Source organism: Malurus melanocephalus, unplaced genomic scaffold (assembly GCF_030028575.1).
Source record: "Malurus melanocephalus ecotype Western Australia unplaced genomic scaffold, MMel_1.1 scaffold_626, whole genome shotgun sequence".
Classification (NCBI taxonomy): domain Eukaryota; kingdom Metazoa; phylum Chordata; class Aves; order Passeriformes; family Maluridae; genus Malurus; species Malurus melanocephalus.
The window spans coordinates 49,142-62,918 of record NW_026623858.1 but is presented as its reverse complement, the minus strand read 5'-3'; the positions used below and the strand labels follow the sequence as shown (position 1 = coordinate 62,918).

The following is a 13,777-nucleotide window of genomic DNA, read 5'->3' as shown; positions in this document are numbered from 1 at the left end:
CACACATTCAGCAGGATTGTTCTCACCATGAATACTGTTCAGCCTGTATGGAAACACCAGCAACTGAAAATTAAGCCTTTCCAGTCTAGCATGAATGGAAAAGCCTCGCCATCTTTTCCAGCTGAGAAATGGCTGTTTATTCTGGAGTTTTAAAGAATCTGCTGTGCTTTCCATGGCCTCAGCTCAGAGAAGAATGACCCCATTCCATCTGTTGGATGGCTTGGCTGCTGGCTGGAACAGCAAGAATTTGGGAATATACAGGATCACATCCAGCCTCAGCCACTGAGATTGCTGGATTAAAAAGTGTCCTGTGTTAGCTTGGAAAATGAAAAATGTCTCCTATGAGACCATTTAAGCTGTGAAGGCAAGCACCAGTGTGTGCGTATTAGACAGATAGTGCACTAATCCCGTCTAATCGGTTACAGACTCTGAGCATGTGGGGGCTTTACTGGCACAGAGACCCGGCCTGTAGCATCAGATCAGTTAAATCCCCTCTCCCCAGTCTTTTTTAAGGATGAAGAGAATGAAGTACAAGCATTCCTAACCTATTTCAGGCACACAGATTTAAAAAATTAGAGGTAAAATTAAGGTAGGTAGAGCCAAGGAACTCAAAAGATGGCCTCAAACTTCTTTAGGTTTTATTTACAGGAGTACCTGATTGTAGAGGATGAATTCTCTACAAAAAAAAAAAACAAACAAACAAAAAAAGAACAAAAAAAAAAAAAAAAACCAAAAAACTTGCAATCCTGCAAGACCCACAGAAAATTTCATAAATTACTTTGACATTGAGGAAGTACATTGGGATAATCATCTCCTTAAAAGATCTTCTCTATCTTTGATACCACAAAACATTCTATGTGTTATTCTGTGATTGAGAATTTATGCATTTTAATCCCAGAGTATAACCACAACCAATATTTAATATTCAATGAAAGTACATATTTTGAATTTCTAATTGAGCCTTATGCTTAACATAAGTTGCCAAAGGGACTGTTGGTTTCTTCTAAGCATCATAATATATACAAGTGACAGGCAGACCGTTTGTGGTTGTTCAGTATCACTGGTCAGTGATTACTCACTGACTCCATCAAGACTTCCTGCACAGGGACATGTACACCACTTTTTATGGAGCCACTTTTTATTTCATTGAGCACCAGAAGAGCACAGGATTCAGGTGTATTTTTTTAAATTCACATGACATGGCTTTAAAGATTGATTCGTGAAAAGCAGTTTCCATGAAACTGATTGTTCATAATATATTAGTACAGATGGGATTTTAAGGGTAATGAAGATATTATATGGTGGAATCACAATTCATTTGCCAGGCAAATTGGCAGACCAGCTGCAAGGACTTAAAGAGAACCATTGCCTGTCTCAAATACTGTTAAGGCCAGAGAAGGACTTTGCCATGAAATAAGCAGAGTGAAGCAACAGGACAGCACTAACTCCAGGCTTGCCTGAGGCGAGATCCTGGTTAATGCATCCGGACAAAAATTCCCACTGTGGCAAACTGTTTGAAGAGGCAACTGTTCATATGCATATCACTGGTTAAAGATCACCCCAAGTTAAGTGATAGATGGCATCTGCGACCACCAACCACTGAAGCTCCCCTGAATATGCCTCTGTGGATGCCTGGAACTTAGACTGTACATTAAGCCACCACAGGGAAGTTGACATAAGAAAAGGATGGTGGCGTTGTCCAGGCATTTTCTCAGACCTAGGAAGTTAACAAGCTGGGAGAAAAGGATCTATCACTGATAATGGACATAAAGAATGCAGAATTTACAGAGCGCAAGGAAAGCCAACTCAGCACTGTGCTGAAATCAGCTCTGACTGGGTAAAAGGTAATCATGGCAAGGGGAGATAGTAATCACTAACTCTTAACCCACCGACTCAAGAAACCCACTGGCTCAGAAGAAAACACTGGGCATGGGACTAATTAGCTTTAGAAATGAGAGAATAATTAACCAATATAGTAAGATAACTGTATAGCCAAAGAGCTTTAATTACTTTGTTTGTTAAAACATATAAATAGTGAAGTTTTGAATGACCTCTGAACCCCCTCCACTGAGAAGCCCAGRGTAAAGAAGGAACAGAAACACTTTTGGATCCATGGGTGCTGACTGTCTTCTGCTTGAACTCTCTCTCTCTCCTCCCACCCCTTGCCTCTTTTCTCTTTCTTTCTATCTATCTCTCTAATTCACATTCGTTGATAAATAAAATCTGTACTATTGAATTTGGCATAGGTTTCTTTTTGTACCTTAATTCAAGCAGGGGCCTCTCTCACTGGTCAGGACTTAATACCATCTGGGGAAAAATGCAATATTCTGCATGAACAGAGATATCTTCAAAGGAAAAAAAAAAGGATTGAAACTCAATTATTTATTGAAATGACAGAATGAGTAGCTCAGTATCTCATTATGATGCTTCTCGAAAACCCATCTATATACAGGAAAAGGAAGAAAAAAGCAGTGCATCGTAGGAGTGGAGCCAGGGGACTTCAAACTATTAGAAATCTGTTAAAGAAATGCCAGTGAAGGAGGCTGGAGTTATGGTTGTGTGTGAGATTTATTTGCCCAGAAGGAGCTATGGAGACAAGCAGGTAGAAAAAGCTAGAGTGTAGTCCTTGTTGTTAGTAGGAGGAAGGTGGGCTTTGCTTGTTTGAGTACCATCCTGGTCTGAAATACTGATGGAGTGAAGGACTGATGGATTTTTACTGAAAGCTTAAAAGTGTTTCTGTTTATTGGTGTCTTTACTGGTCTACTTTCCAGTAAAATGACAGTTTAATTAGCATGCAAAGGATACTCTGTTTTACTAAGAGAACTTTCTGGCAAGGAAGACAAGCCCAAAATAGGAAGTTGCACTGATGCTGTTAAAACGCAATCAGAGCCAGTAAAAATATAGTTGTAGATTCTAAAAAGTAAGTAACCATTACCTGACTTACATGAARGCTTATTTCTACCACTCTTTCAATATGCTACAGTTTTAGACCAGTTTAAAATGAGCCTCTGAAGATCTCACTGGTATGGGTGAATTCTCAGCCAGAAAAAAAAAAATGGTACTTGGAGAACAAAACCTGGGAAAAGCTGATGCTGCTGAAGTTTTGTGATCCTTGGCAATCCTCTCTTGGCTTCTGATGATCCTCCCCGTGTTCACATGTGTTAGCAGAGATGTGAAGCTCCTTGAAACTCTTGTAAAATATCGCAGCCAGTAAGGTTCCAAGAAGATCAGAGGACAGCAGCATTTCAAAGATTCTTTTGGTCTTAACTCGCACAGTTTTCTTCACATGTGTGCCAAGAGGGGTCAGAATCTGGGATTGCACTAAAAAGCACTACATTTTCTTTTGAAGAATCACCTCTTGAAAGCAACTTTGAAAGATCAGGGACACTCTGATGGCACGCCTCCTGTTTCCTTCTATGGTGAAGGAAGTTACAGGGATAAATGGTGCCCATCCAATTCTGATTGTGGCATTCAGTCAAAAAGAGATCAGAGTATACCTGGGCATGGACAACGGGCTGATTTCCAAGTCTACACCGTGCTGTGATAGTTTCTAGTGGTTATGCTCAACAGTGTTTAGCATGGCTCAATTTACCAGAGTACAAGCAACATCATTTTTCTGTTTCTGAAATGATGGAATACCCAGCCAAAAAAAAAAAAAAAACAAACCCCGGTGTTTTTGTTATTCACAGAGTTTTTTGTGTCGGATTGGTTGGAGGATTGGAGAGCAGTACTCGACTCTCTGAAGAGCAGATACAGTTATTAGTCCTAGCTCTCCTAACTCCTAACTCTCTTGCTGAAGTCCATCAGCCATCTGCTGTGGAGTGTTCCTGGACATGTTGAATGAAAAAAGAGCAGTTATTGTACACTACAGATACTGAATCCTTCAAGGTGCTGTAGTTAATAGGACTTCTAGGGATGAAATTTTATCCTTACAGTAATACTAAGGGATGTTTCAGTATCCACAGGCTTTCAGTCATGAAGGAACATGGAGATTTATCATCACTTCTTAAGCAGGAATACCAGAAGCACTGGAATAACTAATCAAAGGTACGGGAGCTCATGCTTACATGGAGTATGTCCAAGGAGAGGGCAAAACATGCTGCCTATAGCAATCTCAAGGACTTATAGCTGCTGTACTAAATAATCATTATTTCCCCAACATTTATATGATTTTTAACTTTCCTGACGTTTTGCCCATTTTCCACTTAATGAGAAAAAGAAGATGCACTACAATCACCATGCCAGAGAGCATTGGAGGTAGGCAGGTTCAAGCTGATACATCCTCTTGAGCTACTACAGTACAATTAAATGTTTGTTACAGGACAAGACACTCTTTTCATATCTAAAATTCTTTTTTTCTGCCTCTCAAGATATCATGCCTAATGCATTAATTATGGCTATACAAGCTCAAAAAGGTTCTATTTTGCTTGTACAGTTCTTTTTCCAAACATAATAACAGTTTATAAATTGTGCCATAATCGAGTAGCTCCTTGTTATATTCATATTTTGATTCCAGTATTTTGGAGGTGATAAATGTATGAGAAATAAATATCTCTGATCCTAGATTTGTTGCCTACATCTGTTGATTTGCATTAGTCTGTGTCATCCTAGTCACAGTAAATATAAATCTAGGGAGTTTCACAATAAAATGGGTTCATTTGGAAAGAAAATGCTGTGTAAGTGGTATTGGATATAAATATTCCCTGTTTACAGGGAAAACTGAGGCTTTACTCTTCAATGAAAAATTGAGATGTTTTTGCAAAATGCATTTAATCTGAAGAAAGGGAGATGTACTGTATCAGGTACAGTGACTTCACAGCCATATTATGCCATCACCTTTCTCTTTATTTGATAAAGTCTGGTTGTGTTAAGACTGTAGCAAGGATTAAAACATGGGTAGGAGTAGAAGGACTTCCTAAATTGAGACCTGTTCCATCAAGACCTGCATCATTCAGTCCTTCTTTTGAAGGTTCATCCATTTCCAGTATAAAATGAGTTAAGCTTCCTGCTCTTGCTCTTCTATGGGAATGTTATTTTAGAATTTGACTCACCTCGTGGTTGGAAACCACTTTTAATTTGAAGCCTAATATATTCATTGTTAATTTATACCTGCTTGTTCTTGGTCTGAAGTTAGGTTTTACCATAAACAACTTTTTCCTTTCCCAACTGCTTTTTTGATCCTCCTGCTCAGCCTACTGACAATATGTACCGTAATAAATGAAACAGAAGCGAAGCCTGAGCTCAAGTACTGGCATGCAATGGTCTCTGGAGCTTAACTTTTAGCGCTCATTTTGGCATGGGTTCAGTCCAGCCAACACTGTGATCTCCAGGCCTGAGCTCAGTCAGAGGCAGAGTACAAGCCAGGACCTGTTTCCAGCAGGCAGTTTCTGGGGAAGGAAGAGAGTTTTGCTGTGTGGATGCAAGCAATCCTCTGCCACTTACCCTGGGGCCAGAGAATGAGTCCAGGCCTAAAGCTGTGGTTTGGACTGTCTCTTCTAGTGCACACACTATAAAAAGTATTTGCAAATTATATTGAGAAAAAAAAAAAAAAGTTTGGTAAAACAGATGTTCAGGAAATGCCCAGCCACAGCACCTGTGCTGCGAAAGTCAACCTTCATTTTTGGGATTTCCTCCATTTTGAGGTTTGGAAATGCAGTCAAAGCATTCTATTGATAAGAACAAAGGGGAGAATGAAGAAATGACCTTATGCTGTAGTATTCTTCTCTCCCTGACTAAGGTCCTCTGCTCTCGGATCTCGCTGAGGTAGTGAGATCTTGCTGTGCCAACAAGATGTTATACTGCATGGAGAAACTGTCATCACCCTTTACCACTGCAAGGAAACATTCACCTGAAGCTTCTAAACTTCTGAAGAAGAAAGGATCCTTGTAGGATAAAGAGAGAGGAAAGATAGAAAGTTAATGATTTTTTCCCAAGGAGCCAGGGTCGCTAGGGTGTTTTCAGTGCTGCTCCAGAGAGGCACCCTGTTCAAAACAGGAGTAATGGTAACAATGATGAGAAATGTTTGAAATTAGTTTTTTTGTGTGATAGTTTAAATCCCCCAAACTGACGGATAAGCTTACAGCATAAGAAAATACAGAACTAAACTATTTTACTTTGATTTTCATTTTCATTAAGATGGCAGTGCTAATCCATGCACAAGCCCKGAGATTTGACAGGATGCATCATCAAGAAATGTGAAGATGGCATTTTTCTCCCAACTCTCATGTTTTTAAAAAATGCAAAAGGTAGAGCTATGATATATAAATTAGCCTGAGTCATTCCTCAGATGGATTTCATGTGGGGTTAACCACCATATTGCTCTTCCTCTGGACAATRAAAAGTGCCACCTGTATAGTGAAAGGATGATGTATTTTCCTGTTCATTTTTCTTAAGATTTTGTGTAACAGTGGTAATTCTCATTTAATACATTCTGTGACATTTATTCTTTTAATACATTCAATAATTAATTAATTTTAAAAAATGGTTCAATAGAGGAAATTGAGTTCAGGCTGTTTTCATTTATGAAGTAATATGAATTCAAAGTATTATTGTTATAAGGACAGAATCATGTCACAACTCTTTCCCCAGAGTGTCCATCTCTGGAAGACCTTGTTAAATGATTTTCAATTTCTTTTTCTCTACATCATGCAATGCTGTCCGATRGTCATCAGCCTCACCTGTTTTCACAAAGGTAATTTTCCATGTTTTCTCCTATAGTTCTAGATTTAGTGAAGGATTATTTCAGAAAGCATCAGAAAAGCATGAGTGAAAAAGAGAAAAGATGTAATGCAATTTTTTTGATTTTAATCTTACTTAAAATTTCTGAAGTTATTACTCAATTATAGTATTGCTATCAATTTCACAAGCTAACCATGCATCTTGTAAAATAGAAATACTTTTACATTTTAATCAAATTGCTTTCCAATATCATTTAGTTACCTCGTGTTCTTTAATTATTGTAGAATTTACAGAAGAGCTTCATTTTGGTCCTTCATTGTTAGTTACACATGTAACACATGTCTATTTATATTTTCTCTAGACTAGAAATGAAACATTTTTAGTGCCTGTTTTCAGGAAAATCACACCATGACATATAAATTCCATTTTCTACCTTTTATCGTAACATACCCTGTTAAAAAGAGGCTGAAAGAAGTAGTGCTTGATCTGCCATAGAGGAAAGGATGTTATGTAGTGATACAGACAGTATACTTCAGGTTGATGCTGGAAATTATGTGGTTAAATCTGAAGGGAGCCAGCAGCTAAAAGTTGCCATGAACAAATTCTGCTGCTCCTAATGTCAGCCTTTCCTCAGGAGCCTTGTCCCTCTGTGCTTGAATGGCCTTTCCTCCTCCTCCTCCTGCTCAACCGTAGCTGTCCCCTTCCCTGTATATCCGTTTGTATAGGAGAAGGAGGAGTGTATCCTTGCCAACATCTTGCCTCACAGCCCTGGCACTGAAATTGGTTGCTGTTCCCTTGGCAGTGTGTAATCCTGGAGCTCTACAGCTGTGTACTGCAGCTAGTGACAAATAGACAGCTTTGAGCTGCCAGATTCGTCTCTCTAAGACAGTCTCTCAAACACATTCATTTTCTTTGGAAAATGAAATATGGAGTCCAATTCTAAATCTCAAAAATCACAAATATGGAAAGCAGAGGGTTTCTTTAGTGTTTGGAATAAAATTTCTTAGTGAAAAAAAAAAAGTTTATCAAGGAAATAAGGTAAGATCAGCTGGCTTTTTAATAATCCAGAGACATTTTTAATTGTGGAAAAGACAGATAAACTAATTAGTCCACCATGCACCCTGCAGTAATGCAGAACCGTCGAAGTATGAGGTTCTCTTAAGTTCTGGCCTTTAATAATGGATGCAGCATTCTGTTAACACTGTCTTAAGAGAAGTTTATTAATTGTGAACACACGTAGAAAAGKTTTATTTTGGAGAAATAAAGACATTTAGCTGCTGGGGCAAGTCCAGAGAAGGGCAGAGAATTTGATGAAGGATCTGGAGCACAAGTCTTAGGAGGGGCTTTTGAGTGAGCTGAGGGTGTTTGGGCTGGAGAAAAGGAGGCTCAGAGGGGATCTTATCGCTCTCTAAAGCTACTTGAAAGGAATCTGTAGCAAGGGGGATGTTGGTCTTTTCTCCCAAGTAACAAGCAACAGAACAAGAGTAAACATCCTCAAGTTGTGCCAGGGGGAGGTTTATATTGGCTGTGAGAAATACTTTTTCACCAAAGGGGTCATCAAGCACTGGGAAAGGCTGCTTGGGGAAGTGGTTGAGTCAGCACCTCTAGTGCTACCTAAAAGATGTGTAGATGTGACACTTTGGGTCATTGTTAAGAGGTGAACATGGTGATGCCAGAGTAATGGTTGGAGTTGATGACCTTAGAGGTCTTTTCCAACCTAAGCGCTTCTGTGATTCCATGAAGGTGACAATATGTTGTGCTTGTAGGAAAAAATAAAAGGTGGCAAGAGCTGGAGACAAATTCCCTCTCTTGCTGTCAGAGGGGCTTAATCATTACTTTCTGATGAATACTAGTGCATKAAATTCTTTACTGTCTGTGTTTTACTAACAGCCAGCATGCCCCTATAGACAGGTATGTAATACCCCTCTACAGTGAGAAGCATTTCCCTCTCAAGCATTGTCACTGATGTCCTTTATAATCATCTGTTTGCTCTTTCAACAATAGAACCACCTGATGTGATCTTATGTMGGATGTAGTGAGTGATACAAAGGAGATAAAGTCTAAGAGAATTTTCCCTAACCTGTACAAGGTCGTAGAACATATTTTTTGTTGCTGTAAGGATCAGTATGTGTTCTAAGTTCTTCATGTCACACGTTGCTATTCAGTGAATTGGGTTAAATACCTAATTACATAGTAAGGGTAAGCTAGAAATGGAATAAAATGTGTTGGAAGGAGCTGGAAATATCTCAAACTTGTCTTTTACAAGATAGTAATGCCAACAAGAAGTGATCTTTCAAAACATGTGTGAGTGTGTCCATAATTTATATTAAGAGAGACTGGTCCTTTGCAGATGCTGTGACATAAACTAGATCCTCGACTGTCTAAATCCCTTCTCTCTGTATTTTCTGTTTGTCTAGGGGAGCTATGACATGTGCCAGACTTYGGACATTTCAGATATATTCAGGCATCCTCAAGCAGTCCTGCCAATTTTAATGCTYGAAGAGTCTGGAAGGGTACTAGAAACTGAAAAAATAAGAAAGGTGCTGGAAATGGATCCTATCCCTGACCCAGGGTTAAATTTCATGGACAAATTTAGTTATGGGTCTCACCCCTATTCATTTTTTTAAAAGCCTTCAATAACCCATTGGCCAAAGTACAGGTTTAAAAAGGACTGCACTCAATTCTAAATTGTAATTGCCAGTTCTCTTGATTTCAGTGGAGTAGTGGAAAAAAGCTACAAAATTGCACTAAATGGGTTAGAGCAAAATATATTCATCCTACTGAAAAGTTTCTTTAGCCAAATGAAGTTTTTATTACAAACAATTTAGGCCTGACATTGGATTTTCTTGTAAACTATTGCAAAATCCTCTCATATTGTTTATCTTTTCCCATTTGCTTTTTAAGAGAAATCTAATTTTACAGCAAGATAGTGTTATATATTCTAGTTACTGTATGTGTGTCCATGTGTTTATTTCTAATTGCTACTTCTGTGAATGCCACAATAATAAATTAGATCTTTGGCCAGCCATTCCAACAATTTCATCTTACTCAGTGGAAACATTCTTTATTTATATACATAGTCACATGATCAGAATTTGACCTTCTGTTTAGTTTTGTGTTATGCTGCATGTACAATAACAATATAATGAACTTCTGCCATTTCAATGGCTGCAGTGACATTAACAAATGATCCTGGAACACAGCAAAGATTCCTCAGCAAGATAAGATACTATAAATTTAGCTGCTAGAGCACTGCAAGTGACAATGCTGAGGTTTGATTTTTAAACAGAATAGCTGCGTTAATCCAATCTCTATTGAATGCATAAAGGAAGAATTTACGGTAATTAGGAAGAGACAAATGGCCGCATTCAGTTCTAGAATTCTGGGCCCACATGAGCATGCAGTAACCTCTTTAGGTCTTTAGGTTTCTTACTTGACAGAAAAGGAATTATATACACAGGGAGCTAGAATACTGGAAGGAGGCTCCACTCTGTCTCCAGACAAACAGAACAACTACAGGATGTGTGGAAACAAGTTTATAATGATTACACAGGGAGCTGAAAGCAGCCTGCTTGCCTGATATGTTCCACTTTCATTTTACATTTTTATTTTATCTGTGTTAAACATTCTATTATCTCCTCTAAGGATCCTGCAAATGAACAATTAAGCCTAGAAAAAAAGTGTTTTCCTTTGTCTCATGAAACTCTCTTTGAGTTTGTCTAAATTAGAAGTGGAAAAAATAAGTTTTCTTTTCTGGGATGAGTATTACCCAGGAAAACCTTAGCAATGTGCTGAAATGCTAGCTGAACATGAGCTGGGAACAAACCTGCTCTGCTCTGTGGAGGTGCATGCAGAGCTGCAATTGCTCTAAAGCTTTTGGACCCTTGATGGTGGAAGTTGAAGGTGAAGAAGGATGGGTATATTGTCTCTGCTTTCCAGACTCAATAAAGTGCAAGATTCTAATGATGGGAAAGAAAARGAAACAGGATGGACTTGGCTTTCTGGAATGGTGGTGGTAGTGGTGCCTCATTTTCTGATGTGGAGTAGAAGCCAGCCTTGGCTGCTAGCTATTCAAATTAGACTGGCAGTTCAAGTTCAGGTCTGCTTGTATGCTGAAGAATGGATTTTAGGGGTTTTCCCTGATCATGCCACTTAATTTGCAAATCAGAAAATTCTTTACCCTCTCCTCCTTTTAAATAAAAAAAAAACCCAGGAAAATTCCTACAGAAAGTGTGACCATTAGACTATTGTATCAATGATCCGGAATTTAATTTAATAAATGGCATATATAATGTGTCTGTTGAAACCACACTTCCATGTATTTGACAAATTAATTGTACTGAATGTCTAATTATATGTCCATTTACTCCTTCTCCTTTTCATTTATCATGTGGGACAGATGCATAAAGAGATAAAATGTCCTGACTAACGAATGCAAAACTAAATGTTGATTTGACATTTCCTGAGACTCCTTTTTCATGCTAAAAATATTTTAATAAAGGCAGGATAGCTTTGGATTTAGTATTTCATAGGCTAGAAAATGCATGCAAGAACAGCTGTAATCTCTGCATACGGTTTAAAATGATAGCTCAAGCTTTGTGTTTCTGGAGGTTCCTTACATATTGACACTTTGTATTAGCGTTTTTTAAGGGAACAGAGATAAAAAAGATACTTCAGTCAGAACATAGTTTTCCCCCCAATATACAAATATTTATATAACATTTTAAATACAGTTTCTAAGTATGTATCACTCACTACAAACAAAAAACTAAAAGCATATAAATCGTCACATTGATATATTTTTGATTTTGAACAGTTAAAACAATGAAGAATAGGAAAATTGTCACCTTAGAACAAGTATCCCCAGGAATCAAAGCTAAACCCCCTCATTTTAGGAATTTTCACACAGAAAGAATTTTTCCCATGCTGGATATCAAAGAGCAGAATATGATAACATAAATGCACCAAAAGAAATTAATTGCCTTGTATGTCAAATGAAATTTGGAATGCCTCCTGAGCGCAGAAAGAGTACTTTTTTTGCAAAATGTCATTCAATTGATGCATTCCAAACCTTGCTTGTTTGTTGCTATTCATATATGTGGTGTTCCATCCTCTGCTTTTATCCTAGTGTAGAAATTCTTTGAACTTTCAAAATGCAAAATACTAAAACCTGACATTTTATAGAATTCTACTGAGGGCTTATATTCATATGGCCTAAATCCCAGTACCCAGGTCATACTTGTCAAAGGAAAGAGTTGCTATATGTGGAGTATACACCAGCTTAATGTTTGTCCTTGCTTGCTGTTATATTTGGGATTAGAAATCTCCTAAACAGCCAGGAATGAAGTATGGGTGTCTGTCCCCATACTTTTCAACACTTCTTCATCTGGAGTAATCCTTATATTGCTACTCTGTTGCTATTCACCTTCTGTTAACAGTAATCACATCAGTGTTTATTGTATTAGATCCTTGAAATGTGATTACAGCCCATTTCTGTTACAAAAATAAATTAAAAACTTACTGCAACCTAACTATTTACATGCATTGAAATGGGAGGGAAGCGGTGACAGAAAACATTTGTTTTGACCTAAGCCCATGATACCAGACCATCTGAGAAGGATCATATTTTTTCAGAAAGTCACTCAGAAGAATAATCATCTGAACATGCCAATTTTCCCTAATTAGGTAATAAAGTGTTCTCACATGAATATGCCCTTAAAATTCGGCAGTGATTGCAGCATGGGAGCTGAGAAGAAAAGGCAGATTCAAAAATCCTTCACCTAGAGCTTCCAATGTCTCCTTGTGAAGCACTGGGAAAGTGAATTAAAACCTGATTTTAATAGCAAAAATTTTTAACAGTGAGTTACTCATTTTGTTCATACAGTCTTTCATAATGCTAGATCAGATAGAGCTTTGAGAAACCTAGTCTAGTGGAAGGTGTCCCTGCACACAGAATGGGGTTGGAACCTGATGATCTTGAATGTCCCTTCCAATCCAAACCATTCCAAGGTTCTATAATTCTGCTATTCTGAGATTCTCTGCTTCTATAATGAGGAATTTTAAACTAGGTAGTACTGTTTGGTGTTGTTGCCATTGAAAATTTGCTTCCTTGACTTCCACAGAAGCAGAATGAGGCCAATAATATTGATCTTGTTTGTTCTGTTGGTTAGGTCTATCATTAATTTGATTGGCTTTTGCATCAGGTCCTAAGCATCTTTCATATCTGCACTAGTGCCATATTCAGAAGGAGATCTCTGGGATATCACTCTGCTTTTTTTTCATCATCATGTAAGAATCAACAAAAAGACACCTAAGAAGTGAATTATAACTTTTTTTTTTTTTTTTTTTTTTTTTTTTTAATAACTAAGCTCCTCTCTAATATACCAAAAGAAACACATGGCAAACATTACGATGAAAACAGTATAATTAGTGCCATATTCTAAAGTCATCTTTGGGATGCTCCTGGTTTAGTTCTTGGGAACTCCAGGCTGCTGGCTTGTTTCTTCTGTCCAGGGGACACAACAGGGCTTGTAAAACTACTGTGTCAGAGGCATGTGTGATTCTTTTCTAATGACTAAGTCAATATTCTTACTGGAATTAATGGAATCCACAAGCTATGATGTTCTTTGTCTTGGTAGAGAGCTCCTATATGCACATCCTGGCTTTCTGCTGAAAACCTAAACAATATACCTGTCATCACCAGAACTGGGCTTCAACTCCCTGTTTTCATTGCTTTGATTTATGTTCCTTACGAGTTCATTCCCTCTGGCACAGTCTCAAACAGGGAAATCTGTCTTTTCTCTTTCAGGTTATATTTCTTTAAAAACACTGTAATGTTTTCCTCCTGGAATGTTACAAAACAGCAGCCAGAATCTCAACCAGTGTAAATTGGCCTGCTGTGCTGACTATGATAAACTTTACTAGATTACATTTGCTGATGATCTGGCCTATGTTTTTTAACTTCGAAAATGCAGAGAGCTTTTTCAGGGACCAAAAAAAGCTGTGCTTGACCTTTAAAATTACTTACACACAAGTGAAACAAGAAGAGAAACGCATGCATTTGTTCTTAATCCCTTACTGCTTTAAAATTTAAACAAGT

General features: G+C 37.9%; 1 long non-coding RNA gene across 1 annotated transcript in view; it reads left to right on the top strand.

Moving 5' to 3' along the window:
• Positions 1–13,777, top strand: part of LOC130583783 (uncharacterized) — a 33,313-nt gene that overhangs the window by 3,043 nt on the left and 16,493 nt on the right. The gene's annotated exons all lie outside the window — the stretch shown is intronic.